Source organism: Podarcis cretensis (genome assembly GCF_951804945.1).
Source record: "Podarcis cretensis genome assembly, chromosome: 5".
Classification (NCBI taxonomy): Eukaryota; Metazoa; Chordata; class Lepidosauria; order Squamata; family Lacertidae; genus Podarcis; species Podarcis cretensis.
In genome coordinates, this window is record NC_137174.1 from 69,788,039 (window position 1) to 69,807,073 (window position 19,035).

The 19,035-nt window shown below is 41.9% G+C and overlaps 1 protein-coding gene across 1 annotated transcript in view; it reads left to right on the forward strand.

Moving 5' to 3' along the window:
* Nucleotides 1-5,152: 5,152 nt before the first annotated feature.
* Nucleotides 5,153-19,035, forward strand: part of PXYLP1 (2-phosphoxylose phosphatase 1) — a 61,750-nt gene continuing 47,867 nt past the window's right edge. Inside the window, exon 1 of the mRNA XM_079975891.1 lies at nucleotides 5,153-5,352. The gene's annotated coding sequence lies outside the window, so the exon portion shown is untranslated. The remainder of the gene's footprint in view (nucleotides 5,353-19,035) is intronic.

Consider the following 19,035-nt stretch of genomic DNA (forward strand, 5'->3'; position numbering starts at 1 on the left):
GCTGAAAGGAAGAATTCAAACCTTAAAATTAAGATGCAAAAGAAGAAGAAAAGCAAGAACCACAGGCTCTTCCTCAGATTTCAGAGAGTTTTCTAAATGGCATGCTAAATTTCTCCTCTTAGTACTGCACATAGCCATAACTTATCATTCATTCTACACCCATTTCAGATTTAGCAAAGGAACAGTCCAGTTACTACATTGGCAACTTGAGTCAGCAGGACAAGCAGACCCCAGCCTGCATCATTGCATCACCAGGCTCTGAAAAGCCACGCCAAACGAATAACAGAATTCCTATGTTATGGAGAAGGGAATTTCAGCAGCTCGCAATCCAGGATTACAAAATTCTGTCAAAATGACCTATTCGGCACAACCGTTAGAGATATCGGGGACCTCCTCGGCCTTTGTGTCTAGGCATTCTAGCAATATTTCAGCATTTGACCCTAATCTTGCAAAGTTCAGTACAGGTTGTAAAATCACACCCGAAGAGGTTACAGTTGATGGCACACTGGGAGATTCAAGTGTCAGCACTGATATGAGATAATAGATCTGAAGACAGCAATGAGGCAGGGAGCAAACAGGGATGTAAGGCAGTGCGAGAGAGGTTAAACAGCAGTTTCACTATGTGACAGTCTGGGAACATAAGAGGCAAAAACAGATTTAGGAGTCTTTGCAGAGCATAGAGAAGAAATATATTTTGGGGTTGGGAGCACATAGGATGGTATCAAAGAACCGTGAACTATTAAATATTTTTGCATGGGAGCAAATATTTTTTTCCACAGGCTACTTATCAGGCAATTATGGAATATACTTCTAGAAGGCAGCCGGTATTGCTGCTGACATTTTTATGTTTTTTGGTTCAGCACACAGTGGTCCAGACCAAGTGATAGTCACATATACTAAGGCAGGGATGGGAAACCTGTAGCCCTCCAAATATTGTTGGGCTAAAACTCTCAACATCCCTGAACACTGGATTTGCTGGTTGAGGCAAAAGGAAGTTAAGAGTCCAACAACATCTGGAGGGACCCGGGTTCCCCATCACAGCACTAAGGCATACTATTTGAAATGTAGTGACCCTACATAACAGATGGGCATGTATAGTTGTAAGTGGATATGAAGGTGCATTCCCATCCACACTATCAATTCTTATGGAAATTAAATTTAATAGATTATATCTGTGAAAGCACATCTAAATCCTCTGATGTTCATTTAGTTTTTCATGCAGGCCATGGGTCACCAAAAAGGCTCCCACAAGGATCTAGTTCTTGGTTCTTGCTGCTTTTAGGCCTGAAATCAATCAATCAATCAATCAATCAATCAATCAATCTATATCTATCTGTCTATCTATCTATCTATCTATCATCTATCTATCTATCTATCTATCTATCTATCTATCATCTATCTATATCTATCTATCTATCTATCTATCTATCTATCTATCTATCTAATCTATCATATATCAATCATCTATCTATCATCTATCTATAGTACACACACACATACCTATATACATATACATATATAAAGACTAATTGTTGCTGTGGTGGCGGCATGTATGTTTCTGATTTTCCTGAAGTTTACAGCCAGGAAGAGAAATTTAACTCTCCAGTAAGATCATGGTCTTGCTGGTGATTTGCAAGGTGGGGAGAGCGAGTGTGCATGGCACTGTGATGCATGTGTAAGTTGTAGTGTATGCAGGATGCTCACAGTTTCTCTGGTTGGAAATACGCCCAGAGACCCCCTGAAAGCTGATAATGCCTGATCTAGGGCCATGAGTTACCGTACATAAGGATCTTTGATTATAGGATGAAGGCATCCAACCAGAAGAAGCTAGTGTATTGTTGAATTGACATGTCCTGACCCAGTCAATGTCTTGACACAGATTTTCTCTGTTATTGGATTGAGACGACTGTCAGGAACACATGGGCAAATTTAGTATTCATACAGATTTTAGCAGCACTCCAAACAACTATCATTGCACTAGTACATTTGCCAATTTTAAAAATTGATTGATTTTTGCTGTCCATCAAATCATTTGGCAAATTTGCAAAAAACAAGATCTGCTACTGTCTGTAATAATGCCGTGGTATGTTTCCCTCTTTTTTACCTTTCCTGATACAAAAAGGGTGTTCCGAATGCATGGGGTTTGCTTTGCATTATTACCTTCAAAAATTAGATTGTTCAATCGTTATGTGAGTTATATAAAATGTACTGAAAGTATGGATTCAGACTCTGATATTTTACATTTTTATATGAAATTAATCTTACAGTTCTCATTACATGACCACTGGTTATAAAGTCTTACAGAGCAACCCAATGCTGCTAGCTGAATGGGGCAGAGTATTTGGTAAAAGTCCAGATAACTTGAGATATGCTGCCAGTACATAAAATATGCCATTGGAACTGCCCTGCTTCAGGGATTGTAGAAAGAAAGGAGCAAAGTCCCTTAGTAAGTGCTCAGCCATGATGGAATTACAGGCTCAGTTTCAATTGGTCCACATCTGCCATGCCATGCCTCTCTGTCACCTGGCCCTTGTCTGTATGCTGCTGGGGTCTGAACACAGGTGAGCCAGTTAGAAAATCAGGCAGACAGATTAGCACTACAGTCTTGGCAGAAGTCCACTTTTTCATGCTTCCACCGGCATTGGAGCTAGGTCATGGTGAACTCAGGTTCCTTCATCCTGGCCCAGACCCCCCTCCCAAGTCTCTGTGCTGTGGGCTGTGAAGCTACCTATTGGGAAGGCTGCTCAGAAGAGAATGTGGCTCCCTGAAAAAAATGTTTGTCACCCTGGTATATAGGATGGTTCAGTTCATGGCTTGAATGTATGCTGTATGTCACAAAGAGGGCCATGTAGGCAGTACTTCTGTTTCTCCTAGGTCACCCAAATGTCCTGGGTGTTTCACAGAAGATAGGAGATTGCACAGGGGGAAATCTTTTCATACACTTCTTATGCTGCAAATGGAGATCCTCAGTAAGCTCCAATTATCCAAGAAAATTAATGTGGCTTGGGTAAGCCCATGCATGCTACACATGCACTAGTATTTTCATCAGAACAAAGGAATTCTGTTAATGAAATTGAACTGACTTAATTAGGACGGAACAGATTGGGAATTTCGCAGTGTCAGTTCCATAAACATAGTCTATAATTTTTATTTTTATTTTTAATGATGACACAAGCCTTAACCCAAGAGATGCAAACAGATGTCATCCTATATGGAATGCAACTTCAAGTAGTATTCTAGTAAAAATGTTTCAGACACAGCCACTGATACATTGACAGTGAGCCTGCCGCCCACCCACACTTCCACTTGTGCTGTGCCTAGAAAGCATGGGGGTGAACGATTCCCCCCTTGCCCAGCTCCTTTGCAAGGGAAAAACTGCTCCTTAGCAATAGATCAGAACAAATGAAAATTTGGGGGGAAACAAAATTGCTGTTTGCACTGATGGAGTGCTAAATAGTAGTTTCCCCCAGGGAAAAGCAGTGGGTCAAGAGGAAGTATGCATGAGCCCTTAACCACTTCTTGACAGGTGACTGGGCAGCAACCAATGAAACTGAATACTGACGATTCAGGAAAGACAAAAACTTCATACAATGCACAGTTAACCTGGAATTCCGGGAGCAGCTTGTTCACTGGGGTGGAAGGACCTGCAACAAACAATGGCCTCCAAACCTCAGCAGTGCTGCCACTTACTGAGACTTACTGGTGAATCTGAGGCTACCAATGCATCCATGCATCCCTGCCTTGCTCCCACTGAGATAATTTGCTCCCTTAAGATATTTGTTGTTGTTGTTTAGTCGTTTAGTCATGTCCGACTCTTCGTGACCCCATGGACCAGAGAACGCCAGGCTCTTCTGTCTTCCACTGCCTCCCGCAGTTTGGTCAAACTCATGCTGGTAGCTTCGAGAACACCATCCAACCATCTTCTCCTCTGTTGTCCCCTTCTCCTTGTGCCCTCCATCTTTCCCAACATCAGGGTCTTTTCCAGGGAGTCTCCTCTTCTCATGAGGTGGCCAAAGTACTGGAGCCTCAGCTTCACGATCTGTCCTTCCAGTGAGCACTCAGGGCTGATTTCCTTAAGAATGGATCGGTTTGATCTTCTTGCAGTCCATGGGACTCTCAAGAGTCTCCTCCAGCACCATAATTCAAAAGCATCAATTCTTCGGCGATCATACTCATGGGGGATGAGGGTATCAGTGGCTACAGTGGTACCTCGGCATGAGGGTATCAGTGGCTACAGTGGTACCTCGGGTTAAGAACATTCGTTCCGGAGGTCTGTTCTTAACCTGAAACTGTTCTTAACCTGAGGTACCACTTTAGCTAATGGGGCCTCCCGCTGCCGCCGGAGCACGATTTCTGTTCTCATCCTGAAGCAAAGTTCTTAGCCCGAGGTACTATTTCTGGGTTAGCGGAGTCTGTAACCTGAAGTGTCTGTAACCTGAAGCGTCTGTAATCCGAGGCACCACTACCACTGTATTTTACTTCCAATGTTTGAATTCTACATAAGGGAAGAACCTTTTGCTCAGGTTCTGGTTTGTGTGCTTCTCATAGGTGGGCTATTGCTTCTTTTAGCTGTTATTATTTTATCTGTAATCAAAACTTGAGTCCCTGTCAGGGCAGATAGTGGGGTGTACAAGCAAGCAAGAAGACAGCCAGCCAGCCAACCAACCAACCAACCAACCAATTTGTTATTCACCTCTTCTTCACTGGAGGCTTTTAAAGCGGAGGTTGACTAGCTACTAGGCAGGGTGGTACTTGATATTACTGTATTGTAGGGGGTTGGACTAGATGACCCACGGGGTTCCTTCCGCCTCTACGATTTTACCACGGCTCTGCTTCTCGGCACAAAGGCTGCGGGGCAGCCAAGCACGTCTTGGGGAAAAAAACCCATCTCTTAAGGGCGACGACGCGCCCTTACTCCAGGAACCTTCGCTTAGGGAGCTGTGTGCCCGAGCGGAGCAGTCACCGCGCAACACCCTCCCACTCCCGCCTTCCCGCCAGCCTGAGGATTCTCTCGCTCCCAGGGTGAAAAGGAGGGAGAAAGAGAGAGCCGGACGGGAGAGCGTTCTCACAGCGCAGGCGCGCGCCGTCCTCGCCGTTGCGCCGCGCGGGCGGCAGGTGGCGCTGCCGGGGAAGCCTTCCCGGGCGGCCAATGGATGAAAGGAGGGAGGCGGAGCTCCGGCGCGGAGGGAGAGCGAGCGAGAGAGAAAGCGAGCCAGTGAGCCGGAGCCACGGTCGGCTCAAGTTGGTTCGCGCGCCGCGACGGCGGCAGCAGCAGCAGCAGAGAGCGAGGAAGGGGCGAAGGAGCGGCTGGGCTGAGAGAGCGAGAGAGCGGCGGTTGCGCTGGCTGGGCAGGTAGGAGCTGGAGCCGCTGCTGCAACTGCTGCACGTTCTCTCCATTCCCACCCCTTGGAGCCCCTTTCGCTCCTTGCAGAGAAAGAAGAGGGGGGGGGTCTTATCTGTCAGTCAGTCACCCCCCTCCCAATTTCTCCTGCCGAGGGTCCCTTCTGCGCCGACCTTCCCCTTCTGCGCCCTCCCCACGGCAGCCCGGAGGCGGGACAGCGCTTCTCCCAGCGCCCCCCCTCGCCCACCCCACACGCGTCCACGCGCGCCGTCCTCGCTCCGGCTCCGGTGTGGCGGCAGCGCCTCCTCTCCTCCTCTCGCTCTGAGTTCTCGCTGGCTGTTCAGGCTGCTGCTTCCAAACTGATTTACAACCCCCCCCCCCAAAAAAAAAAAATCTCTCCCCATCGCTTTCTAGGCAGGGACTCCCGTCCCCCTCCTCCCTTGCCACTTCTCTGGATCTATTGCTCTCCAAATCTCTCCTCCTCCGTTCCACTTTAGGAGCCTTTCCTACAGGTTGTGGGGCGGGGAGAGAGGGGGGGGCGGTGGCTACGGCGGCGTTTCTCTGTCGCCTAGCCCCACCAGTTGAAGCCTTTGCCTGCCCCATGCTGCCCTAACCTTTCCTTAACGCTGCGTGGCGAGATTCCCATGCCTGTCCAAAATCTCTGCTCCCCCCCCCGCCCTCTCTCCGCTTCCTCCTCCTCCTCTCCAGTTTTAAACTCTCCCGCAGCCTCCCCGTTGATACTTTAGGTCCTCTTTTTCTCCAACGTGCCCTTTAAAGATGCTCGCTATGAATTGGCTCGGGAGGGTGCTTTCGTTTTCAGTTCGTTTGGTTTCTTGGCACGGCATCAGTTTGCAGAAGGTGGACTTCAAACCCGGGGGAATAGTATTTGGCAAGCCTCCTTCGCATCCTTTTATCTTTCTCTCACACACCTCCCGTAGCTCAGCTGAGCTCTGCAGCGCTTTTGTCCCCTTTTTAAAAAACCATCCTGGACGATTTTCTTTCTACACCTGGGTTTTGCTCCCTGTTCTCCTGAGCCAGCAGTGTAGTTAGTGAGCAGTTATTAGGAGCATCTGCTGCACATCTTTTGCTGTGTATAAAAAGAAGGAAGCAACTTCATGTAGATAGCTGGGTGAGGGTTGCTATTGCCCACACCCTTTTGTCAGTTTGATATATAATACGATAATTCAAGCAAGTGTATTGTGGTAACTTTGTGATTTAATGTCTCTTTCCCTTCCCCGGGGAAACAGCAAATACAGAACTCAGTTTTCCCTCTTCCTTTATAAACAACAAATTCATCTGAGCCTAACATAATTTTCCTTTGCCGAGGGTGCTGTACCCATCAATTAAAGCTTCCACTATTTCATACTTTAATTGTCCCAAGGGTCACTTATGCCATGGCACAGCAGTAAAACTGCTAGCACATCTGCAAAGCTAAGCACGCTCTGGTATGGTTTCAGATTGGATGGGGGGTTGGACTAGATGACCCTCAGGGTCCCAACTCTACAATTCTTTAATTCTATGAGTGCATCAAGTTGACTTGCAAAAGCTTCTGCTAGTGTTAATTTAAGTTCTTCCATAGTTCATTTGAAATGAAGTTATGCAGTACAGCTGTTTTGATCTCTTTTAGGAAAAAACTACATGGAGACTGCATGTGGTTTTATCTAACCAGACACCTACCGGTACTTTAGTTTAAAACTTTGCTTCACCTTTGAAAATACATATTTGTCTTCTGTGGAAGAAATTGATGGACTAAGTGGATGTAGTAATGAAGGACTTTTAAAAAATGAATTAGATATTCATAAAGAATATTGTGTTGATAGTATGAGTAGAATACAGTATTTAAACCGTGCCAAGTGGTGCTTCTGAGAGCCATTCTACACATAGACACAGACTATGGAGGTAGAATTCTAGAATGTACCACTGCAGACTACAGGGGTGTGTGCGCGCATGCTATTTTGAGTATGCGCCATATAACAAGGTCCTTGAATATAGAATACTTGCAACCAAGGTTTAAGGAGAAATTAGATTCAGTTTGCATTTAAAGGCGGAACTACCAAATTGCTCTTTCCGAAACAGTATATGAACCAAAACACAGTAATCCTTTGAAATGGATACTTCTCCAAATTTTGCAATGCTGTTAATTCTCCAGCTAAGCAGTTGTACAAAAGTGCACCTACTTGGATAAAGTGTGTATAGAAAGGCATATAATGGTGAAAATAGCATACAAAGTGGCATTATATTGGGAGGTGGAATGCTTTGCCAAAATCTGTATACTTCATGACAGTGAGTTTAGGAGAATGTTACACTAAAATGCTGATAAATTTTCATGAGGATTTTTTTAAATCTGCAAATTGCTGCAGAATTGTGTAGAACTGAATTTAAGATTGGAAAAATGAAATAAGTGAGAAAGCTGAAATTGGGAGATCTGTCTCTAGCTATTACATTGGGGAGAGGGATAAAGTTTTCCCATTATATGTTGGATTCCTATGTTCAAAGAGTTCTTAATTTGGGTTGCATTCAACAGTACAGCAGAATGAAGTACTAGAATGGACTGTCCTGCTTGAAAGTTCACTGTACAGTAATACCTCCGCCAACGTTTGCCTCGTCTATCGTCCATTCCGGCGAACGTCCATGGCTAACCCGGAAGTACCGGAACGGGTTACTTCCGTGTTTGCCACTTGCGCATGCGCAGAAGCGCAAACCGCACTGCACGCACAGACTCAGCGCTTTGCCCTGCATCCTTTTCAGCTAGCGGCCAGGGCTCCAGAACGGATCCCGGTCACAAAACAAGGTATGACTGTAGATACAAATCTAAGAGGGTAGGAAACGGTCTAGGTTTGAATTTTCTGCCTGATGTGCTAATTTTGTTTGTGTGGAACTTGGTTTTTTTATGTGGAAACGCATTAACCATCTTGATCAGCTTTTTATGCTCTTGTTCACTTAGGCATTTGGCTGTAAATTGATGCCGTATGTTATGATGATACCCTAGCATGTTCTGATGGTTATCTTTTAGCAGGGTGGGGTAGTACTTGTCCTTCTTAGGTTATTGCAGGTCCAACATCTTTAGTCAGTGCCTTTATATCTTTTTGATGTTGGCGGCATCTGTCTGTCTTGGGCGACAGTGGAGGAGTGCACCTTGAGGAGTAAAGTCAAATTATTGGAGAGTTCTAGTGCCTGTCGTGGCTGTAGAGACCAATACGGGAGAGACATGTTTTATTTCAGGTGAGGCAGATGAAGGTGTCCAGTTTTGCTGCTACAGCTGTACCATTGCATTTCTTTCCTCTATGATCTTTCTTTTTATGTATCCTCTAATGTGAGGCACTTTGAGATATTTTATGAAGTAGGTGATGAACAATTGCAATTAATACTACTACTTCTAAAAATAATATCACCTAATTTCCCATCATTCTGCTGCATGTGTTGACGCAGACTCAAAAGCAGCTGTAACACTGATGTCCTGTTTTGACATTTATGAAAGGAGGATTAGAGCAGACAGAATTTGTAGTAGGAGGATGCGAGTAGGATGTCAAGTAAAATCTTGTTAAATTTAATCTTTCAAGCAGGTGGCTGAAACTACTAGCACAGAGCATCAGATCACATGCGTATCTTTTATCTAAATGGTGAAACGTGGTCTTTTAATTATATTGGGTATATTGTGATACTAATTTTGATTGTTTAATGCAGATCATTATACTGGGATGATTCTTTGAGAATTACTAGGCTAACTGGGTTGTCTAAGTGGATTTTTTTCCTGCTATGCTGAAAAAAAATAATTGCACTGGAGCAAGAGCAAGTAAGATACTTCAACTGCAGTCATAAGCATAGTTAATAGGGTGTCCCCTTGAACTCCATGTTTGTACCTCTGTGTAAACATAGGATGGGATCACAGGGTGCTTGTTAGAATAGCTGTTTACAGTTTTTCTATTCTGCAGAGTCTGGAAAAAAATTATCTAAGATATTTTTTGCCTCTCATTATATGTTCTAAATCTAAGTGTGTGTTAGTGTCAACTTTTGCACCATAAATTCATTTTGTTCTAAAACATATTCTTTTTTACAGATTTTATATCTGTTCTCTGTGTGATTAAAACTCTTTTTAAAAAAATGATTTTGTTTTAAAGTTGTTTAATACACTTAAGTGTAAATGTGGTACCACAATGTGGGGACTAACCTTGGGGAAGCATTCCCTAAGTTGGGGGCCACCACTGAAAAAGCCGCCTCTTTTAAGAGGTGATCTTACTATCCTTGCATGTGGCATATAGAGCCAAACAGAAACATCTCTTATATCTAAACTTATGCTGTATCAGATCCTTCCAGTACCCAGAGTGGTTCAAACTGCCTATATTCATTAATTACAACTCAGCTAAGAAAAAATGCCATTCCCATGAGATTTGATAGATCTACGTATCCCTTTAGATCTCCACTCATTGTAGTTGGATGCATGCTTGTAGCTGATTTCTCATACTCTTATTTCAGAGGAGATCCTCCAAATCTAATTACTTGTAGCAGAAGTTGGGGGAAGCTAGTAAGTAAGGCAAGCATGTATGAAGAGTCTAGCACTGCAATCCTGAGGGTAGGAAGATTTAATTTCTTGTCAATAGCAAGTGACCTCACTATACTATTTATTTGGCAAATTTTATGCAAACCTACATTGTCTGTTGTAATTTTTTTAGTGTGCAATGGCTGAAAATGGAAAAAAAAATCAGTGTTTTTTTATGATAGTTTTGTATGGTGCTGGCTTCTACACTTAAGTTTACATGGATGAGTGCCAAAGCACCAGCAAATGAGGACTAGGCAATAATTTCAGCTTCTGGACAGCTTTCAAACATATCCGTGTGTTACAGTTGTCTAGCAGGATCTGCGGTAGTCATGGTTGCTGGAACAAGTTTCAGCTAAATGGCACTGTGTGCTTTAATCATCTTAAAGTTAGAGTTTAGCCCAGGGTTTCCCAGATTTCTGAGACATTGAGTCCCTGATGAGCTTATAAAGTCGCTGTTGGCTCCAACTCCAGTCCTTAGGAATGTAAATGAAATAAAGTAAAGAAATAGCGATGCATAACCAACATTTATTAATCTGAATTGATGGAAAAAAGGAAGCAAAAAAGAGGACGAATATTAATAATGGGCTTTAACAAACATATGAGTATTGGGCTGCAGGTTTGTGAGGTGCACTCAGTACATGCTCATGCCTTTTATATTTGAGATCATAGGTATTCTTATTTTTTGCGCTGTAGCTCATGAACTTCTTTTTCCCTTGGGCTGTTTCTGACCCATTTTTGCTCCCTGCACAGTCTCAGTGACCTTTGGGGGGGGGGTAAATAGTGATCACTTTAGGAGGGACAGCTTCCAGCCTAAATATTACTGAAATGTATAGTGTAGTCTGTTTCATCAGGAAGGGGAGCAATGTAACTGCCACCATTACTCCATTCATCACCTTGACTAGAAAGGTAAACTAGATGGTGGCAAGTATATGAGTCTAGCAGGCTAAACAAAGCAGGGGTTTCATAATATGCTCCTTTAGGAAGGCAGAAATTGCCAATTCTTAAATGGAGGCAATTTCCTAAATCAACTTCCTTACCATAGTGACATCATCTAGAAAAAGCAAGAGCCAAACACAGATGTCGTTGACTGTACATGGTAAGAAAAAGGTTTCAGCTTATATAGTTAAAATCAGGAAGGTCCTGGAATCTCTGATGTAGAATCTGTAGTCAGAGTAAGGTTACCGTGAGAAATTTATTTGAAGTTCTGACCTTGAATTTTTCCAGTGTGTCATCATTACCCACTTCAAGGTCGTTGTTTTTACTCTGTGTGTGTGTGTATACAGTGGTACATCAGGTTACATATGCTTCAGGTTACAGACTCTGCTAACCCAGAAATAGTACCTCGGGTTAAGAACTTTGCTTCAGGATGAGAACAGAAATCGTGCTCTGGTGGCGTGGCAGCAGCTGGAGGCCCCATTAGCTAAAGTGGTGCTTCAGGTTAAGAACAGTTTCAGGTTAAGAATGGACCTCCAGAACGAATTAAGTACTTAACCCAAGATACCACTGTACAGACACATACCGAGACGCACATATATATGAAATAAATAAGTCATAGGGTTTTTTTTATGGTTCTGTCCAGTATGTTAAAGGCCATTTAATCCATATGGGAAAGCGTCAATTGACTGTACTACATGTATGGGTTGGTGATCGCATTATGGTTTATTCCACCATAGAGTAGGTTCAGTTAAATTTATTCCAAGTTACCTGTTGCTGTTATTCAGGTAGTCAGTCTACTAAACAATTGCCCACCCAGTTCTTGGAACATAGTCCTCAAGTACCAAAGAGTTTAATGTACCGGTACACTGATCCGTTGAGGAATGCATGCCAGAGGATTATATTGGCTGCCTAAATGAGATCTGTACTTCAGATAGTACTAGAGTTGCAGTAGGATAGGAGGTGCAGTATATTTATAGTCCCTATTCAAGTTACTTCTTGAAACTCATTAGGCTTTGGGACAGTCTTAATAGACCCACCACATCTACATTGGAACGAACTGTGACAGTGTCAGCAGTCACCCGTTAATGTCCTGTACATAACAGTAGTTACTGCTTTCCCTCACCCACAGAGCATCACCCACTCATTCAGTTCAAAATACTGTACCAAATCTAGTTATGAGTTGATTGGTTGATATCTTAGCAGAACCTCATTCTGGTATTGAGTGTAAAGCCAGGCCATCTGTTTCATGGCATACTTGATGATGAAGACTGAATTCTTGTGCGTCACCAAAATGTTACTGCCACTGATCCCAGCCTGATGCTGAACAGTGAACCCAGCACATTCCCAGACCTCTTGGCTGGCTCAGCACTTTCATTTGGGAACAAGTCCTAGATGACCAGACTGTAACTACTGAGTTGGCTTTATAAGGTACCTACCACAAAGTTAGCAGGCACCTAACTCTGTGTGCAGGATTCAGGAAGAGCTGATAGGTTTTAATGTTCTATTCCCTCTTTCTCCCAGATGACAGCCCTCACTTTTCAATGTCACATGCCCTTATTGTTGAGAACTTAGTTTTCATGGGCCTCTCCATTCCGTTATGAGACATTTATATGTAAAATTTATACTCTGCCCTTTTTCATCCCCAAAGTGCCCAGTGTGACTGACAACATAAGATGAAATGAAACCATATCCCATATGCAATAATTAATATGACAGTTACAAAAATACAGTGGCTAACTGTACCTGCCCCTTTCCAAGTTCCTTTACAAATAAAAATGTATTCAATTTTTTATTTGAAAAGAGCTAGGGTACAGAATTGTCTGGCCTCTCCTGGTAATTCCAGAGACACCAGAGAAAGCCTTTGTGTTCACATCCTCCTAGACATCCATGGTATTAATTTAAGAAGGGCCTTTGCTTTTGTTGGTGGACATATGGAGAAGCCATGTCTTCAAGCACTTGAGTTCCAGGGAATTTAGGGATTTGTAGTATCAGCGTCTTGAAGATACGGGCAATTTTCAGTCCAATTGAAAGATAAAATGGAAGAGATAAAAAGGAAAGGAGTCATATGCTCAATTTCAATAACCACCTCTTTATTTCACTAAAAACATCCCCTCTTAACAGAGAAATGTCTATATTTACTGGCCAAACTCATTACTATAACAAAGGTTCAAAACCATCTTAGCCCATTGTAGGGAATGTAACAAGGAATAGTAGATCAGTAACTAATATTTTCCTCTCATAGTTTGACACAATAAAACAGCATCTTTTGACATTATCTTTTGGGCAGCGACCCAGCAGTGAGCTGCCCTCCCTCCACCTCCCAGTAAATAAATAATCATCCCCAATGAAGTACTTAGAAGTCATTGTGGGATGATATCCAACCCGTAATAAGGCTTTGGTTCACTATAGAGTTGCATGGTACTCAGCATGAGGTTCGGTTGTAAAACTGTTGCTGTTGAGCTAGCATACCTGCTTTATTTGGGAAATGCCATACTTTTCCCTGTATAAGGCTAGGATTTTTTCTTTAAAGGTTATGTTAAAAAGACAGGAGTGCCTGGCATGCTCTGGTCCATGGGGTCACAAAGAGTCGGACGCGACTAAACGACTAGACAACAACAAATGTTAAAATTTGGGGGTCGTCTTATACACAAATAGTGTATCCCACCCCCATTTTCTTAATTTGGAGTCCCCCCCCCAAATGGGGCGTGTTATATGTGGGGGCGTGTTATACATGAAAAAATACAGTATATGAATTTTGAAGTGGAAAATGAATTGATAATTCAAATCAACCCACACTGTTAATAATCCAGTGAATTTGTATTTGATGCAGTTGAGAGAGGAAAAGTCTGATCAGTTGATATGAAGGCAGATGTAAATGAATAGTAGATATTGGTCTTGTTAATTTATGCTTGTCTAGAAAATTAAACAATGCAGGATTTTGTTATAATCTTTCGATAACTTAGATCACTCACCCATAGTGCTGTGCTTTGTGTCTTTCTGGTTGACATTTTCGTCTGCCACCTGTGGAGACTGTTGACCTTTGGTCTCTGTTAATGATTGTATAATAATGACAAACTAGTCAAATACAGCATCACTTTCAAGTTTTTAGGGCCGTCACTGACTTGCTTCTTCCTCTCCCCACCCCGGCCACATCATCAACTGCTACAGTATTTTTGTAGTTGAGTTATGTTTTTTGTCTTCGTAAAATGCTTGCCTCAACTTGAATTTCTGTTTAGTCATTCAGATAGTTTCCATGCAGCTTTCAGGTTTAGGATAACGTTTTACAAAGAAAAATGTAAACAGAACATTTATGTTTCAAGTGGAAGAGTTTAAAGTGTCTTTGTGTGTAGAAATGTTTAGCTACAGTGATTATTCCCAAGGGATTTGCTACATAGGGAGTAGCTTCAGTCCATTTTCCAAATGCTGCTTTCTGTACTGTCACAGTCTTATCCTTGCATCTTAGAGGAGCAGATCAAAAAGTTTTTAATTTAGGCATAGTTAATTGTTTACTTTAGACTGCCTCAGTGGGGGAGAGGAGGAATGGGGCTCGTTGAGCATGCGGTATATCTTGCCCCTGAACTTCTTCCACTCCAACTGCCATTTGAACTTGAAGAATTGGTGCCTGAGTTTGCTTTTTCTCTATTGACTCCCTGTCTCTTTTCTCTTCTTGAACTGTCTCTTAGATTATAGTCCTGTGGGTAGAGACTGTCTTACTTTAATTGATTGTATTTAAGCTGCTCTGGAAGGGGTTTTGGCTGAAGGGCAACGTATAAATGCTATAAATAAACAGTTGCTTCCCAAGGAAACTTCATTTAGAAGTATCAAGAAAAGTTACTATTTGAATACTGTATATCAGTGGCTAAAGAAATCTCCACAGGACAACAATTGACCACTGGCAAATTTATCACACGGAGACAACAGTTCTTCTGAATAAGGAGTTAGTCCACAAAAGTCAATTTTTGGGTGACATGTATGTGCTTTAAGCATGCTTTTCTTTTTAAAACACCTAATGTAAGCATTAACTTTTATATTTATAGCTAATATTTTTAAACATGAAAGGGCCCAAGTGCAGTACAGTCATACCTTGGAAGTTGAACTGAATCTGTTCCAGATGTCCATTCAACTTTCAAAATGTTTGAAAACCAAAGCATGGCTTCTGATTGGCTGCAGGAATTGAAAGCTGCGGAAGCCCCGTCGGACGTTCAGCTTCCAAAAATAGTTCGCAAACCGGAACAGTCACTTCCGGTTTTGCTACGTTTGGGAGCCAAAACGTTCAAGAACTAAGCTGTTCGAAAACCAAGTTACGACTATATACTGAAGTGGGGTTATGGGTGGAAAGTCCTCTGATTATTACAGCAAGTTATCGCCATGTAATACGCATGGCATATTACAGTGTCTTGTAAGTATTTATAGAATCTCTTCTAGCCATTTATTTAGCATGACCAAGAACTATAGTTTGCACTAAGTAACTTTTTCCATAAAAAGATTTCCAAAGATTACTGAAAGCCTTGTAACTTGATTATAATGATTTACTTGGTTCTTCTTTTTCTTCTTCTTTGGTGATCACTCGTAGCTGAGTAAGATTGTCTTCCATAAACACGGTTTTAACAATGAGTCTGTAAGTGACTGTGGAGGCCAATTCTGGATCCACACGTCCTTCCACAGTGGGGACATTGGTTTCTGGGTGGGAGTTGATCACGGTGTGGATTTGCCAAGCGTGCCTTCCTCCTAGCATGTTTCTCCCTTGCGTTGTGAGTTCAAGTGTCTTCAAAGCCCATGACGCCGTTGGTAAAGGCTGTTCTCCAATTGGAGCGCTCGCAGGCAAGTGTTTCCCACTTGTTGGTATTCATACTACATTTTTAAAAATTTGCCTTTAAACCTCTTTTGTTGACCACCAACTCGTATTGGCCTGAATATAAGCCTCACTTTCCCCCCAAATTCTGACTGTGAAAAATTAAAGTGCAGCTTATATTCGCGACCTTACGGTATGCAGCCAGGAACGTGGGGCAAACAGCACCAGGAGTGCGGTGAAGCAGCGCCTGCCTTGTGTGTAGTCCCCCGTCCTTTACCCCAAGGCTGGGAAGGGAAAGAGTGAGGAAGGGGAAAGGCCGCTGGCAGCGCTGCACGGCTCTCCCCTCCCCAGTATGCAGCTAGGAGCAGCAAGGAATGGAGTGGCTTATATTCAATTATTTTTTCTCCCCGCCCTCCAATTTTAAAGGTGCAGCTTATATTCGGGTGCGGCTTATATTTGGGCCAATACAGTATATGAAATTGTAATATGGAAATATGTCCATGCAGTGGTATCTTCTCCATACATAGGTCCTAAGATTGTAATCCTGACTTAAATCTCAAACCATGGAAAGTCGTGACTTGCTGATTTAATTGAAGAGACCTCCTGCAATAGCTGTACAAGTGCATTTCTTCTTTGTTGCTATAACCTAAAAATGTACAGAATCATTTGAAGCTTTTAAAAGGATACTTGTTTGGACAGGTTATTAATGGGCTTTGCATAAAAGTAGCACTCCCAGTGCAGTTGTTAAGTTGTGCCAGTGAACAGACACTGTCAGATATTACTCTGTATCCTCAGTGATACTTAATTCTTTCCCCCTCACAGATAAAAGTAAAAGAGAAGGTTTATTTTTTTCAAATGCAATGGAGAATTGGCAAGCTAGATTTTTTTATAAAAATCATATCTTCTACATGCAAATTTCCCTAGAAATATGCAGCTTAATCTTAACATGAGTATGATGAACATAAAAAAGGACATTTTAACTGGACACATGGTGTGGACTCACTTTGACTGACTAAAGTGTTAGCCCTTAGTTCACTGCTATTTCTGTGGAATGTGGAATTTCATATCAGCAAGCATAATCTCTGAGAATAACTTGTACTGTTTCGTTTTACAAGATTTCTGTTTGTCTTGTATGGATTTTGCCTTGGACCTTCTCAAGAACCATAGAAGAGTGTAAGCAGTAGCGACTTAAGCTGCTTCTGTTCAGGCTTATGGGTATCATTTGAAGCAGGAAATTGCACCTGTTCAATTTAGTGACAGAATATTCGCCACCCTTGGGCAAGATATGGAAGGTTCAGAAGATAAAAAACACATTATGTGCTCTCACTGGGACATGAAGTTGCTTATAAAAGGAATTTTAAAGTAAAGGGTTCTTGATGTAGCAGCAAGCACAATACTGCATAGGTGATGCAGTTCGTACTATCTCTAATTTTACAAGACTTACAAATTAACACCCCAAACTTACTAGCTATGTACAATACCTGTATGTAGCGAGTGAATAGTTTTACCACAGGGTTGCTGCATCTACTTCTTGGTAGGGTCTGGCCATGTTTTGCACTTTCTGCAATTTGTCAGACTACATAAATCAATGTGGAAAAGATGACCAGCTTTCCATGGTAATTCCTTTGTGCGTGTGATGATAATACACACACACGCACGCGCGCGCACACACACACACACAGAAAAACACACTCTTACTTTTTAAATTTCCATTGCTTTTAATTTGAGTTCTAACCCACATATAAACATTCTAAACAAATATGTTGTCTATTTGTTCTGAGAAGAAGTTCATGCGTGTGTGTGTGTGTGTGTGTGAGAGAGAGAGAGAGAGCGTGCTGAAAAGAAGCAGTTTTGAGTTTTTTGAACAGTGTCAGAGACATGCGAAGAGAAACATGTTAAAGGGTTTCTATTCTTCCTATTGCAATGCATGTTGAAACTGTGAATTTGTAAATGGCAGTTTGTTATAGTGATATTGTAAATCACCAGGGGTGCCTCCCTTTCAACAGACTCTGAATTTTCCATGATGTGGGCAAAGAGACCAAGGAACAAAACAACCACCCTTCTTTGTTTCTAGTTCTGTGTCACAACTTTCCTGGGGGGATAAGACTGATAGCCAGTCTATTATTATTACCGTACTTGTTTCATTATCCAGTTTAAAAGTCTGGAGTTACAGTTGAGGACTGTGGCTTGGTTTTGGTTCTGTTTTTTGTTCAATGCTTTCCAAGCCCCAAGTTGGGTGAAAGATTCCTGCATTGCAGGGAGTTGGACAAGATGATCGTCTTGGTCCCTTCCAACTCTATGATACTATGAATTCTAATAAGAGATGATAAGTGGGACATACTCTAGTACATTCTAATAATTATTTGCAGTATTTCAGCATTGACTTGCACCGGCACTTTTCATTGACTACATAACTGTTATAGAAGTAAACATGAATAATTTTTGTTCATGAGTAGTCTTCCAGTAGGACTACAATAAGTAAATACATTTAAAATTTATGTGGTAATAAATCAGAACAAATAAACAGCAACACTTTGATTTGAATCACTTACTTCGCCAAACCTTTATTAGGCATTGCAAATATAAGCCATCATAAAACATCAATATATAAAATTTTAAAATATGTACAAATAAACAGCCATGTAAGAACGAGGATTTTCATTGGAGTTTCTTCCCGCTAAATAGTGGAATTCACCACTCTGAGAGACTCAGTTGATAAAAGCTCAGCCACCCTTGCAGTTACTTTGGCATTGAGTTTGCTTTGGCAGATGTTAAAGGAATATAACTTCTGTATTAAGATCAGCAAGCGTTGATTGATTCCTAACTCTACAAGCTTCTTCCACAATATCGCACAATCAACTGAATCAAAGGCACCATGAAAATCTACGAAAGCTGCATATAAATCTTGGATTGGTTTTTAAGTCTATATTTTTCAACCAAATTTGTAAGTATGAGACAATCGTCTAAGCTAGAGCAGCCTTTGGAAAAACCTATTTGTCCTTTTCCTGGTAAGTTTAGATTTTTCACTCAGGTAAGTACCGTATTTTTTGCTCTATAAGGCTCACTTTTCCCCTCCTAAAAAGTAAGGGGAAATGTGTGTGCGTCTTATGGAGCAAATGCAGGCTGTGCAGCTATCCCAGAAGCCAGAACAGCAAGAGGGATTGCTGCTTTCACTGTGCAGCGACCCCTCTTGCTGTTCTGGCTACTGAGATTCAGAATATTTTTTTTCTTGTTTTCCTCCTCCGGAAACTAGGTGTGTCTTGTGGTCTGGTGCGTCTTATAGAGCGAAAAATACGGTAATTTAAGTAAAAGGTGCTTAGCATAGATTTTCCCTATCACTGACACTAGACTTATCGGTCTGTAGTTCTTTGGTTCATCTGGATCACCTTTTCGGAAGATTGAAATAATTATTGATCTAAGCCATATTTT